Genomic DNA, 15,496 nt, shown 5'->3' on the forward strand with positions numbered 1-15,496 from the left:
ACAATTGGTATACTGATTTTCCTTTTATATTATTTCATTTTAATATTTTTTAAATATTTATATGTATTATCCGCGATTTTATACAAGTAATATTGTAATTGTTATAATTATATTGATTGAGTTTCTTTTACAGTAAAATTTGTATTTATACAATGAATATGTAAATTGTATTTATACAATTTTACATAAATACATAATCTAATTTAAGTACATAAAATACGATATATCATAATTAAATTTTATTTACATAAAAAAATTAAGATACATAAAATAAGATATTTCATAATTAAATTTTATTTACATAAAAAAATTAAGTAATTATAATACAATTCCTTAAATGTAAATATTAACTGTAAAAATATTAATTATATTAATTGAATAATTATTAAAAATTAAAAATAATTATTAAAAATTAAAAATAATTATCAAAAATGAACTTCATAACTTGAATAACAGTTTCCCTTTCGCTTCATATTTCTTGGAAATAAACATTTTGATTGAAAATCATTTATTCAGTCATTCTTCATTCATGAAATATTTTGTATCGTTATTAAGCATCTGAATACTTTTTATTGAAAAGATTACCTTTGTTCATTTAAGACTTTTAAATAGTAAAATGAATTGTCAATAAAGTTTGAAGCATTTAAAAGTTCCTATTTTTTACAGAATGCATTCTTTCTGTATATACCTTATGAGAACATTATAAAAATATAAGCTTTTATTTAAATTATATTTATAAAAAATAATTGTGTGAACTAATAAAGTTTGAAACATATAAAAGCTTATATTTTTACAGAAGGTATTCATGACACTTAAAGTTTACATAAAATGTTTGATGGATGGATGTTTGAATAAATGTTTTTCAACTAAAGTCTATATTGGAGATAAATTTGATTTTCATACCATACATTTATTTAAATTTATTATTCACACAAGTTTTATAAATAGGACAATATATTTCCTTTCGCTTACAATTTTTTTAATACCAATATCTATCCATCCAACAATTTATATGACCTTATGAGAACATTATAAAAATGTAAGCTTTTATTTAAATTATATTTATATAAGATGATTGTGTGAACCAATAAAGTTTGAAACATATAAAAGTTCATATTTTTACAGTAGGTATTCATGATACTTAAAGTCTACATAAAATGTTTGATGGATGGATGTTTGAATAAATGTTTTTGAACCAAAATTTATATTGGAGATAAATTTGATTTTCATACCATACATTTATTTAAATTTATTATTCACACAAGCTTTATAAATAAGACAATATATTTCCATTCGCTTACATTTTTTTTAATACCAATATCCATCCATCGAACAATTTATATGACCTTATGAGAACATTATAAAAATGTAAGCTTTTGTTTTAATTATATTTATATCAAATATTTCAAGAATGAATGATTGAATAGAAATTATTCAATCAAAATGGTAATTTGAAATAAATTTAACTTTCAAATGATACTTTTTTAAAATTTAACTTGCAGGTAAGTCATTCATTCATGAAACATTTTATACAAATATAATTTAAATAAAAACTTGCAGAGTTATAATAAGTTCTCAATAAGTCATATAAATTGTTCGATGGATAGAAATTGGTTTTAAAGGAATTGTAAGCGAAAGGAATTATGTTTTCCTATTTATAAAACTTGTGTAAATATTTAATTTAAGTAAATATATGGTTTCAAAGTCAAATTTATCTGAAATTCAGATTTTAGTTGATAAACATGATTTATTCAAACATCTATCCATCAAACATTTTATGTAGTCTTTAAAATAATTGACAATTGTATATCTACCCATTTATTATTTTTACTTGTTTTTACTATTCTGCTTGTTGTTTATTTATAGAAAAAATTAATTTATATATATACACACAACAATATAAAATAAATATGATGTAATGAAAAATATTATATCTTAAAATTGTAAAAGTATGACCTGAGACTCCAAACTGAGGTTTCGTACAGTATACCTATCATGCAGTGCTGATAATGTATGAATTATTGATTTCCATCTCCTGACATATATTTTATAAGATTTGTTGTAAGATTGGTGGATGTTTTTCATGACTGGAATATCTAGAGATTACTTGATTCACGTGATGCAGATAAATTGTAAGATAGTGAGAATTTTGTGTGTAGACTGTTTTATTGATAAGCAGAGATAATACTATGTTACTCTGGGATTGTAGAGAAAGGCAGCCTAAGCGCAATTTATGGTACGTTACATGTTATTTTATATCAGTTGTGGGAAGAAAAGTGCGAGGGTGCACGTAGTCGCGTTGCGCCAGGACTACGCCCTGTGAATTATTTACGGGTTGCTTCTCTATAAAAAGAGTTGGCGCTGACTCTCACGGCGCGAATAGACACGATGGTTGGGAAAGTAGAGGGACGGCTAAATCAACGAAACTCTTTCAATTAGAAAGAAGTATAAAATGGCGATCTCTTTATTACGCCGAATAACATTAAACAACTTAGTAGCATATAAAAGAAAACAGAAAGGTGAGGGACATCGCTCAAGCTTGCAGGCTCACGATAATTAATCGGCGATGAAGTGAACGACTTTGCTCATCGTCTAGTGCGAATAAAGTCGCGATTGGACACAACGGCGATGTTTCGCCGAGCGAGAGCTGGCGCGAGAGATGGTGGGCGATTATTTGGAATACTAATAACATCTAATGTACGCTATTTAGATTTGGTCTGTTTAGCAAGCTGTAAATTACGTGAGGTATAATTATTTTGGCTTTATCAAGTTGGCTGGAAATGGCGTTTATGAGAGTTTTGTGTTGGAGCAGAGCTTGAGAGTTCTGGAAAATTTTGGCTAGTTTAAAAGGCGCGTGTTGCATACGCATGACAGCAGATCTCTTCAGTAACCCATCGTTTATTTTTTTTCGAAATAGAGATCAGACGTAGCTGCAAGCTCATTGAAGGGAGCTATCGTTGCTGAGATAAAAATGAGTTCTAGGATGTCTACTGACGGAGAGGATATTTGAGATGTGGAAGAATCTAGTTCTGGAGCTTTCGAGAGAGGGCGGTGTTAAGAGCAATTTTATCTATTTTGTGGAGATCTTGAGGGAAATGTTTTCAAAGAGGAGAAAAAAAGAATGGAAAGCTCTATGAGATCATGGAAAAGAGCGAACGGGGGGAGAGAATGCAAAAAAATTATGAATAGTAGTGGAGTAGTTGTTCGGGTTGAGGATTAGTGATAATTTAAAAGAGTAACAAATAGTTAGAAATGTTAATTTTAATTTCAAACGATGTTTAGCCGGTAACGGAAGGACAGGCTTAAACCATTATAAATATAAAAATAGAGAACAAAAGGTGAACAAATTAAATTAACGCAATAACAAATAGAATAAAGATAAACAATTATAGCTAGACACAAGTTAAACAGTTTTTAAGTGTATAAATAAAATAAAATAGAAGTTGCTGCAGACAACGTATTGAAAAATCGAGAAATAGAGCTCTAGCGCTAGAAAAAAAAGGTACTCGCCTAGTGAAGCGTCAGAAACGTTCTGAGCTATGCGTCGATAACTGCAAGCCGAAAAGTGTAAAGAACCCCTCTCCCTCCCACTCTTATAGCTCAAACAAGGACCAGAGGCGAGTTGCATGTTTTCGCTCTACAGCCAATGGTGATAGCATTGCCTGATGTCTCCCCGAACATGCATTAATGATTTCTTTTGGCTTTCGGAGGAGAGACACGTTCTCCGCCCTCCACCGTTCAACCTTGAGCTCGCTAACGAGACTCAGATGAGGTCATCAACCAAATTGTTGTGACCTGCTGATTTTAAGAAGCAATGCAGCATCTTATTAAGCGATGCGCATGCTTGCAGGGCGTGGACAGCGGCTTTACTCACATTTATTCCCACCCCGATTTATATCATACCTGTTCGGGCTAGTACGAACGGCAAGTTGAGGCCAACTTAAAGCCTCACTTCAGCTGATTTGTTCTTTAATCTATTGCTATTTAATCAATAGGGAATCCCCAAGTAAACCCGATTTGCAACAGCAAGCATCGCCTAAACCGCCTACGCTTACGCTTCTTTCATTCAGTCTTTTCACTCTTGAATCATTTTACAGCTCTCTTTTCTATCGCAACAATTCGCAGACAAATCAATCGACAACAGGTTGAACTCGCTGTTGTTGTTGCGGAGCTCTGCCCCGCTAGCCTGCTGCAGAGCCCTTCTACTTGCTAACTTCGCGCGTTCCTTCTTGCTCGAGCGATGACGATGTTTGCGAATCGCGCCCGAGGTGCTGGTTCCGGTCGCGGTTGGCTGCTCTGGTCGCACCTCCGGTTCACGAGGAACCTGCTGAAGCGCCGGCCTATCTTGAGAAATAGGCGGCGAACTCACCAACGGCTCGCTCGAGACCCTGGCAGGCACAACCTTTGCTGCCTCTATTTTCGCCTGCTCGATCGCAAACGCCTCTACAGCGTGGACACCTGCTGACAATGGTGTTTAATCTCCCATAATTTCTACAATAATCGCGTTGGAGAGGCGCCCTCGAGCAGTCAGATCTGCGATGCGATCCGGTTCTGCAATTAAAGCATCTGTACGGTGGGAAATCTAGACAATCATCCCACGGCACATATGCCACGTCACGGAGAAACGTGCCCCTCACGTGTCGAACCTCGCGGATCGCATCCTCAACCGGCCTATCCAACGCGCAAAAAGCTGTTGACGGAGCCTGATTTGTCAGTGCGCACACCTCCGATGACATTGGAGTGTTTCGAGCAATCTGCATCGGTGCAGGTCTCATTGGCACGGGCAAAACAGGCAGAGGTTCGCGTCTAACCGGAACCGGGAGGGTCGGCAGAGACGCCACCGGTTCCTCCACATCCATCGGTTCGACGTCCACCCCACGCGGCCCGCGCACAGGGCTCGTCGAACGAGTCACCAGGGTCACTGAGTCACTTTCCAAATCGATCACAGTGACCACTGATAACTCGCGCGGCGGCAACGGCAACGGATCCCGCGAGTGCAACGTCGACTCGATGTTGCTGGAGAACAGATTAAGCCGCGCTCTTTGTCGATTAGAGAAGCGCGATCCGACGCTTCTCAAATCGCCAGGGTGGCAAGGCGATAAGAGGCGCACTTGTAGATGGCCTTGGACCAGGTTCGAACTGGCGCAACCAACTGTAATGAAGAGCCCGGAAACCTCTTCGAAGAGACCATATATACTGGCCCCGGTGGCCGGACTCAATGGTAACGGCGGCGAAACGGGAATCGCGTGTCGTACGAAATCAACGCGTGCGGACTCATCAGCCGAGATACTCGAAGGGCGAATGGAATCAGCCTCGACAAAAGAAGCCGCTTGCTCACCTTGTGAAGGTCAAGCGGCGAGCTCCTTTGCCTGGCCCGATTCCACCTCCTCCGACGTCTTCGACTGGCGACGATGGTTCTGCCTTCTCAGGTTCCATATCTAAACAGAATAATATCAAGAACATCAAAACGTCTATTTTTATTTCATTTTAATTCCATTTAACTTAGCCTTTCGCGGTGAAATATACCGTTTCAGCTCTGAAACATGGACTTTTGTACTGCGATGTTTGCTGTCCGTTTGTAGATCATAGATTTCCGGCAATAAAACACTGATAATTTTAAACGGTCCGTCATATTTTGTATATAACTTCGCGTTTTTACCCCCGGCTGCGTTCGAAAGCGTGTGCACCTTCCTCCAGACTAAATCGCCTACTTAAAAGAACTCTTGCTTCCGACCTTTATCGTATTGTCGCTTTTGTTTTTCTTGCGCAGTTTCAATGTGTTTCGCAACTAGATCTCTAAGCGCATTTAATCGCAGTAGCCTATCTGTCCATGCTTGTGTGTCGATTTTTGTTATCGGCATCTTCTTTTCCACCTCGCGTCTTAAACTTTTAACCGGCCTAGGATCTCTACCATAATTTAAAAATGCGGGCGATACCTTCGTAGACGATTGCGTCGCCGTGTTTAGCGCGTGTCTAAATTCATGTAAATACCTATCCCAACTACGATGATCTTTTTCTACAAACATCGCGATCATAGTTTTGAGCGTCTTGTTTACGCATTCAACTAGGTCGCTCTGTTGATGGTAGGCAGGACAAAGTACGTGCTTTATGCCATGCTCTTGCAGCATGCTTTGGAAGACTTTGCTTTTATATGCTTTCGCATTATCGCTAATTAAGTATTCTGGGTTTTCCCATCTAAATAATATAAGTTCTTCCAATGCAGCAGCAAGTGCAGGCCCGTCTGCTGACCTAAGCGGTTTCAATTCTACCCATTTAGTGAATAGATCTTGAAATACTACCATAAACCTATTTTTGCTACGAGGTAGATCGACTACATCGGTAACTACTACAGCCCAAGGACGTTCGACAGCGCGCTTTCCCATTAAACCTAGCGGAGCTTGTTGTACCGTATTATACTCCTGACATTTCTTACATTCACTAACAAAAGTACTCACGTCGTACCAAACTCCCGGCCAGTAGTATTCTCGAGCCACTCTATCGTAGGTCTTTTCCCGGCCCAAATGTCCGGACGATGGCTCACAATGAGCGTCTCGCAGCACGCGCTCCCTATGCTCAACCGGAACTACCATACGCCAACACTCCTCTCTATTTGTAATCGGATCTAGTAAATGGTTTTGCATAAACTTGTAAAGTGTGTTATCTTCTACCTGCCACGTTCTATACTTTTTCGGCCTAGACAACACGTCTTGCACCCGTTGCAAATACCACTTATCGCTAGTATCCTCAAACGCGTATACTTCGCATTCGTTTTCAAATTCTCTAGAGAGAGCGTCCGGCATGTGGTGTAATGCTCCTTTCCTATGAACGATCTCGCAATCATGCTGCTGAAACTCAAGCACCCATCTCTCTAACCGGCCTGAAAGTTCTCTTTTATTCAAAATCTTCGTAAGAGCGCTGTGGTCCGTAACTACAATAAAGTGCGACCCCTCAATATAAGGTCTAAACTTCTTAACAGCAAATAAAACGGCTAAAAATTCAATCTCGCTAACTGTGTAGTTACGCTCGTGAGTATTGAGCATTCGACTGGCGTAACATATGGGATGTTCACCGTCGTCGAAAACCTACATTAAACACGCGCCTACCGCGAAAGAAGAAACGTCACAGTGTAAATAGAAAGGGAGGTTAAAGTCCGGGCGCGCAAGAAGAGGCGCCTCGGTCAACGCACGCTTCAACCTTTCGAATGCAAGCTGCTGTACTTCTTCCCAATACCATGGCTGATCCTTACGAATTAATTCAGTTAAAGGGACCTTTATCTCGCTTTCGTGTTCTATAAATCTAGCGTACTAACTCACCATCCCAAGAAATCTACGCAACTGAGCAACACTGCTCGGGGCTGGGTACTCTACGATCGGCTGTACTTTATTATTGTCCGGCCGCAAATTCTTTCGAATTCCCAAAGGCCTGACCCTGGGACTGCGTAAGCCGTATACTGCTTACTAGCCTCCGAGAGCGGTATTTGCCAAAAAGCCGACTTTAAATCTATTTTGGATAAGTAAACTGCACCGCGTAACCTTTCTAAGATCGAGTCCATGCTTGGCATTGGATACGCATCTATCTTCGTCACTTTATTAACCGGCCTAAAATCGAGGCAAAATCTATATCCTCCGTCTTGCTTTCGTACAACCACCGGCGCGCTACACCACTGACTATTCGACGGCCTAATTATTCCCGCTTTCCATAAACGCATGGTTTCTTCCTGCAAGAAAGCTAAAATTTTCGGCGACATTCGATGCATCGAGGTTTCGATCGGGCGCGCGTCACCTACATCTATCACGTGCTCGATCACGTTTGTAACCGCCGACGAATCTCCAGACTCAGGGACGATCCGGCGAACGAGCGCCATGATCGTCTCTCTCTGAGCCTGCTCATATCTATTCAACCCTGCGCACTCCGCGAAAACATCAACCGCCTCGCTAGCACCGTCGGCGAGTTGATACCAGTCACTGAAGTCTCTCGACCGCCAGGCGCGATTCTTCACATTAATGTTAATATCCCATTCGGTCCAGAAATCGGCGCCTAAAATGAGGTCGTGCTTCATTGCTGACACGGCCGTCGCAATCAACTACGCAACTCTACCTCTAATCTCGAAACTCAATCTGAGATCGCCTAATGTTCGCGGCTTTTCACCTGAAATGCCTTGTACGAAAATCGTAGGCGTCCTCAATCGTTCCGCGTATTTCTGAGCTATCTCTGGCCCGGCTACTGTCTCCTGTGCACCCAAATCTAATAACGCTGTATAGACATCATTGCCTATTTTTACCCTTATGAAAAATCTATTTTCTATAACGGCTACTCGCGCTAATTCCGATTCGTTTCTCGGCGGTGTAGGTACACCTGAGCTCGCCTCAGTTTCCCCCCTCACCGAAATGGACGGTGCATCTATCCAGACAGCCGTACGCTTACTCAATACTCGTGCGTTCGCAGGTTCATTATCTGTCCGCGATTCCGGCCCTACCTCTGTAGCTTGCCTCGCTCGCGAATTTACTGAACTCGCTTCGTCATCTGATGAGAAAGAGTTTATTACCTCATCCCGTTGCTCTTTATCGGCTCTAGCTCTAGCACGTCTAATCGAACGCTTTGCGTTTCGCGATTTGCCCGATTTCGTGTTCTGTGGCTTTAAAGATCCGTCCAACGTCGAGGAAAAAGACTCTTTATTATCTGTAGGGCCTGGTACTCCCAGTTTCCCGCCAGCTACATCATCTGTACTAAGGCTACGCGACATTTCCGGCCTACAAACGACTGGCTTTCTTTCGCTTGTATCCGATTCCTCAAACTTTATTTCATCCGTACTTACCGGGTGACACGCGACCTGCTGACTTTCGCTTGCGCCCAGTATCTCCTCTAACCTTGTACTACCTGTGCGTTCGAAATTTCTAATTTTTGACGCACCTGTCGAGTTGCTTATCGTTCTTAGCAACTCTCTTTCCAAACTTAACCGCCCGATTTGCCTTAGGCAGGAGTCACAGAGCGGTTCACGGCTCCTGCGCCCGAGTTTTCCTGTCTCGTTTGACTACAGGTCGGATAATTGCGAAAAAAAAACCGACGGTTCCGCAAACCTAACATACCGACGTCGCCTCCGCAGTTCTCAGTGGACAATTGTTTGCATAATGCCCTGGTTGTCGGCACTTATAGCAAACAATCGGCTGTACGCTCTGCGCAGCCTGACACTGAGCTCTACGATGGCCTACCATACCGCACGCGAAACATGCTCCACCGAATGGTCGCTCTGCTCTCGCGTTACCTGCTTGCGCCCCGTTACCCTATCTTCGTTGCTGAGGAATTAGATTCGGCGCAGAGAGCACTGGCGTCTGAACGGCGAGAGGCTGCGCGGCGACGTTCGTCGCCTGCGGCTTGGACTCTTGGGCCCCGGCCACGGCGATTTCGCTATTCGTCCCCTTGTCTTTCGTCTTTGCTCTCTTTTTCTTCGCTTGAGTTTTATTTTTATTCGGTTCTACGATTAAAATTTCCTCATCCGCGTCTTCCGCTTCGATAACGCCGCGACTATTTTTGTTTTAACGATCGATTTCTTCGGTTCTTGATACGTGGATTCTGGCACTAGAGTAACGTCCACCTCTTCCAACCTGCCATACGATCTTCTAACGCCATTCCTAACTCTTTAAAGTGACTCAAATCTTTAAACGTTTTTTTTCTAAGTAACGCTTATATTGAGGGTGTAATCCTTCAACTATAATTACTAATAGCCTCTTATCCACAACCGGTGGATCAAAACGCCTCAAAATCGATTGAAAAGCCGCGACATAATTTGCTATCCGATCGCGTTCACCTTGTGATCTTTGACGTAGCTCTCTGTATAGCTGTTCGCGGTTGAGCAGTCGGCAAAAACTATCTGCAAAACTCTTTTTAAATTCATTTAGACTAGCCCAACTCTTACGATTGAGTTCGTACCACGAACGCGCCTTTCCACGGAGCGTCGTACCTATCGCTTTTAATATTTCCTCGTCCGGGATCGCATAGTAGCATTGACAATCTTCCAAACTCGACAGATAGCTAACCGCTGAAATATCGTCGTCACCCATGAAATTCAATGACCACGCGCTTAACGCGCTCACACCGTCGACAGGTACACCGTTTATGTATTTGACGCGCGCAGGGCTATTCTTCTTTTTCTTGATTTTTACCGGTTTATCGCTCTTACTCTCTGTTCTTTTCCTTCGATCTAACTAGGTAGCGCTAGTGATTGTCGCTATGCTGCCAGACCCCGGCAAAATTTTCGCCTTGGGGGGCTTGTACACCGACGCCTCCATCGAAGCCCTAGATTCTAAGTCCGAGTGATCTTTCGCTGGTAAATTTAAACGCCTAGACTCCTTGCACGGCGCCCTCATAGCCCTTTCCCATTCTTCCACCCAAGATTCTATATCCGATTTAGAACGCCTATCGTAAATAGTGCTTGTATGGCTAGATGCAGGGAATGCGCGAGTTGGCGACTCACACCGCGAGGCAGTGATTGAGCGGCTGTGCACAACAGGGCTGGCGGTCGCTGGCGCGTTGAGCGCCGCGCGGCCTGCCGACGGCTCGGCTTGCAGCGGCTGTTGAGCCTGCTGCATTGCCTGAGTCGTTCTGCCTTGTACTGCCTCTCTTTCCACTCGTATCACGGTGTTGGTGCCATCGGTGATATCTTGTTTTATCTCGCGCCTATAGATCCATCGCGGAACTGCTGTTATTGCCCTCCACAATTACCCTAGAGTGCTACTACTACGTCCCTCTACTTCAGGTACAACCGACATTTGCGCGTCACTATTTCGCGTAGCCGATCTTACCTCGCTGACTGCCGGCATCATTACCTCCTCGCGAACGGGAGTCAACGCCCTTACACCCGGCGGCTGAAACGGTTCACGTAGAGCGGCAACGTTTACAGATGTTCGCATCGCCTGCTCTGGCGTTCTTGCTTCAGCTGCCTTTGGCGAAGCAACCCGCGCAGGTTCGTCTGCTCGGTTTCTATGTTCGTCGCTAACATGTGCCGCTTGCACATGTGTACTGCGATGCATCAGGTACGCAACTCGTTAGGAAATCACCGGGAAGTAGATTTAATTCTAATTCCGGCATTTCTGACGCGATCGTATACCGAAGGTATCGCTCTTTCAGATCATCTATGTCACCATGCAATGACAATTCGCGGAAGCGCATTAATTCTAATAGAGCGACCCGCTCTGTGGAATCAATGCGACGCTTTACCTCCTTAACACGTGGGTCGCGAAGCAGTCGACGCATCGACGTTCTAATACCACGCGCGGGTGGCATGTCGCCTAATTTTGTTAACTTAGAGAAAATATTTAAATGACTAATTAATATTAATAAATATATTTAGAAATAATTTCAATCTCTTAACCTAATATCCATAAAGAATAAAATAAAAAAAAAAAATTATTATTATTTTAATAGTGATACACACACATGCACGGCTTTACTTTATTTATTCCGCGGAAATAACTTTGCGACAGCAAACAAACACAGATTTTTAGAAAACGGCCGATTGTCCTTGCGTTTTAGGCCGGCGAGCTATCGCCTTGCCACCAAACGCATAGGAATGTGACGATCAATAACAAAACAAACATACGACTCTACTCGAACTTTTCAGAAATAAGACGGACGCAATAGCGCGAACGATTGGTATGCCGCAACCCGACACTGGTACTGTTTTCATTAGCAAAAGGTCGCATTATGACGCCTTGCTCTTGCTAATAAAATTTCCGAATAACTTTACGAGACAAAGAAAAATTTGAAATTTTTTAAATTTAATTAATTACACTTTTACCGTTTGCTACTTCTAATTTCGCGTCCACCTTATACGTTTCACACCGCTTCACTGTTTTTTACCAAGCCACAAGGGATTGCCATGTCAGTGCATCGGGCCCGCCAAGGCCACAACTACGCGACTAATTGTTTAGGTGGGATACGGGATGCGACGGATCGCTCCAACAGTGAGCAGGATGAAGGTGTGTGAGGTCGCGAAATGAATAATTAACAAACGATTTAGTAATATAAATAATACTTTATAAATACGTTACCTCTGTGCGCAACGCTAAGATACAAAACCTTACAACTAATTTACAGGTACTACTTAAATATAAGTAATCACTCGACGAGGCGATGAAATAGCCGGCGCGCGAGCGCCTGGGTGATTCGTCTCGTCGAGGAAACGCAAACGCAGGCCGACCTCACCGCTATGCTAGGCCGGCTCGTGAAAGCCTGGCCTCGGTCGTGGTTACGCGAGTCGCCATGCCGAGAGAAGAAAGAGAAGAGAGAATGAACTTGCTTCCTGGTGCTGGGGTTGCCAAGGGTCGAAAACTACATGACGAGTCCACGTAACCAGCCGCTACTTATTCCGATCGTCGCTGTCCTGGACTATTCTTCTATTTCCCGCCTCACTATAATGGCGGGAGATAGTGGCACGGTGGAAATCCAGGTCCTTTCCTTTTGCACTCACTTGCACAAAACTTGCGGTACGACGATGTAAGGACTCTCTATTCAACTCAGAAGGCAGACTGACGCGTGACCCCCTACCGCTATCGATGCCGCTGACGGCGGCACGCAGTGTTGCCGAAAAAACAACGGCAGCCACGCGCCAACGCTAATCATCTCTCTCTCTCTCTTTCTATCTTGCTCTCTCTTTCTTACTCTCTCTCCTGACGACTTACCTCTTCTCCTCTCGTCCCTTGTCGCTGGAAAACAAAAGTAAGGTGTCAGACACACATGTACGAGGTGTGATCAAAAAGTAAGGTGAATTTTTATTTTTCTCAAAAAATATTTATTTATTCATCAATTTTTATTTTATCTCCTTCAAAGTAATCCCCCTCGGATATAATGCACTTATGCCAACGCTTTTTCCAATCCTCAAAGCATTTCAAAAAATCATTTTTTGTGATCTTGTTTAGTTCATCCTTCGATGCCGTCTTTATCTCCTCAATCGTGGCAAAACGCCGTCCTTTCATGGGCCTCTTCAGTTTTGGGAACAAGAAGAAGTCACAGGGGGCCAGATCTGGGGAACACGGTGCCTGTGACATCGTTACTGTGTTGGTTGTAGCCAAAAATTCGCGCACAAGCAACGATGTGTGAGCAGGGGCGTTATCATGGTGCAAAAGCCAATTTTTATTTTTCCACAAATTCAGACGTTTCTGGCGGATTGCTTCGCGCAAATTGCGCATAACTTGCAGGTAATATTCCTTATTTACTGTTCTACCCTGTGGCAAGAACTCATGATGCACCACGCCCCTGCAGTCAAAGAAAACTGTAAGCAAAACCTTTACATTTGATCGAACTTGGCATGCTTTTTTTGGTCTTGGTGATCCAGAATGCCTCCACTGGGACGATTGAGTCTTAGTCTCGACGTCATAACCGTATACCCATGTTTCGTCACCTGTTATAACCCTGTTGAGTAAATCTGGATCATCGTTGACGTCATTCAGTAGCTCTTGGGCGATGCTCATGCGACGTTTCTTTTGGTCGAAATTGAGCAATTTCGGAACAAACTTCGCTGACACACGTCTCATGTCTAAAACACTCGTCAAAATTGATTGGCACGAACCAAATGAGATGCCAATATCATCAGCAATTTCTCTAATGGTAATTCGACGATTTCCCAACACTATTTTCTTCACTTCTTCAACATTCTCACCAGTTGTTGATGTGCTGGGGCGTCCAGAACGAGGTTCGTCGTCGGTGTCTTCTCGGCCTTCTTGGAAGAGTTTATACCACTTGTAAACATTTTTTTGGCTTAAAGTAGACTCACCGTATGCCACTTTCAGCATTTCAAGTGTTTTGGAACATTTGATTCCATTTTTCACACAAAATTTAATGCAAACTCTTTGATCCATGTTTTTAGACAGCAGCAAATCGTGGAGCACGCAAAACACTTCTAACCTTGATGCCTCTCACAAACAAACCAAACATACTACAAAGCTGAACTTTGGAACGTATGTTCTAGACGAGTGTACCGACATAACCAAATAAAAAAGTCGAAGATCGAACGGACGTAGCCCGCTAAATTTCAAAATTCACCTTACTTTTTGATCACACCTCGTATAGCATATGTGTGTCTGACGCAGACCGCGAGCTTAGGCCTAACGAGAGAGAGAGAGAGGGTAGAGGGTAGAGAGGAGAGAGTTGCACGGTGCAGGCACGAACTTGCCTACACCGTCACAACTTAGGAGTTTACAAGAGTTTTTACATTGTAAATATATCGTACATAAAATCTGACACCGCCACCCTTTTTGCATTCACGATTGTATCGGAAGAATTTATAGTTTTGAGGGGCGAGGTGAGAATCGGCGATATTGTTTATATAAATTTAGTCTTGGATATGGCTATTATCTCATTGCTATTATTTTGTGGTTGCATTTCTAGTAGGTTAAAGTGGAAAAAGTTGAGACCGTTAATATTAATATGTGCTGTTACGAAAGATGAAATAGTAGCTTATGGAAAAATTGTAAAGGGTCATAATAATGAGGCTGTAGAGTTTTGAGGTACCTGTGAATTGATCACAGATAAATTAGATATGTTGCTAAATTAATAATTAACAAATGGATTTCATTGTTGCGTGATTTTTAGTGGGGAGCTTGCGACCCTAAAGATCAACAATTTGATGATTAATTCCGGACATAGGTGCCAGTAAAAACTGAGGCTGAGGCTGAAGTCAAAGTGGAGAAGACACATACCGACCGACGCGTAAGGTAAAAAAGTCATCAACGGTTACGATGGGGATCAGATAAAAGTGAATAGTTTATCTATAGAAAACTCTTAGACTTTTTAACAACAGGCCAGACATATCCGAACTCCGCGCTTACCCTTCTAGCTTTCGTTAAAAGGTTGATATCGAGCTTGGGTTAGATGGGCCGAACATAGACCTTGGTCAAGTCTGTGCCGTATGGACTTTGAGTCGGCCAGAGTATCAGATAATACGGTCCCTTATAGATGGAGAAGCAACCAGGAACGCAAACAAATTAAATGAAGGGCGGCCCGAGCTTGCAAGTTATTGGAATTGGCCGAAGACTAAGGCAGAAAATAATGACTCAGTCCCATTTGTTGTTGCTGCTATTGAGGAGGCTGATTTTTTTGAGCCTGTGTCGCTAAGCTCTATATCCGAATTCCGAGAGGGAATAGGGGAGAGATCATATTTGCCACCGAATCCCATTGCCCTGAGGACAGCAATAGCAGCTTGTAGGTGTACCCTAGTAATTGGAGGGTAAAACATGGATGAGTAGCTCAGGTTCATAAGTGATGGTAAACTGAGCATCTCGAACATGAGTATCCTCTGCCATATGTGTAATCATAGACTTCATATCGTAATGCTTCTGAGCACTGAGCTTAGCCTCCGCACCAAAATAGGCTTGAGCCCCCTCAATAGGGTACAATGGTTAACCGTTACAAAATAACTGCTTAGCTATTCAACACAAGAAAACTCTTTTGAAAATTGATTTCTCTTAAATTTTTCCTCATTTTTGGAAAAACTTATAAAAAA

Source organism: Phymastichus coffea, unplaced genomic scaffold (assembly GCF_024137745.1).
Source record: "Phymastichus coffea isolate CEN01 unplaced genomic scaffold, Cenicafe_Pcof_1.1 PCOF00040, whole genome shotgun sequence".
In the NCBI taxonomy this organism is placed as follows: domain Eukaryota; kingdom Metazoa; phylum Arthropoda; class Insecta; order Hymenoptera; family Eulophidae; genus Phymastichus; species Phymastichus coffea.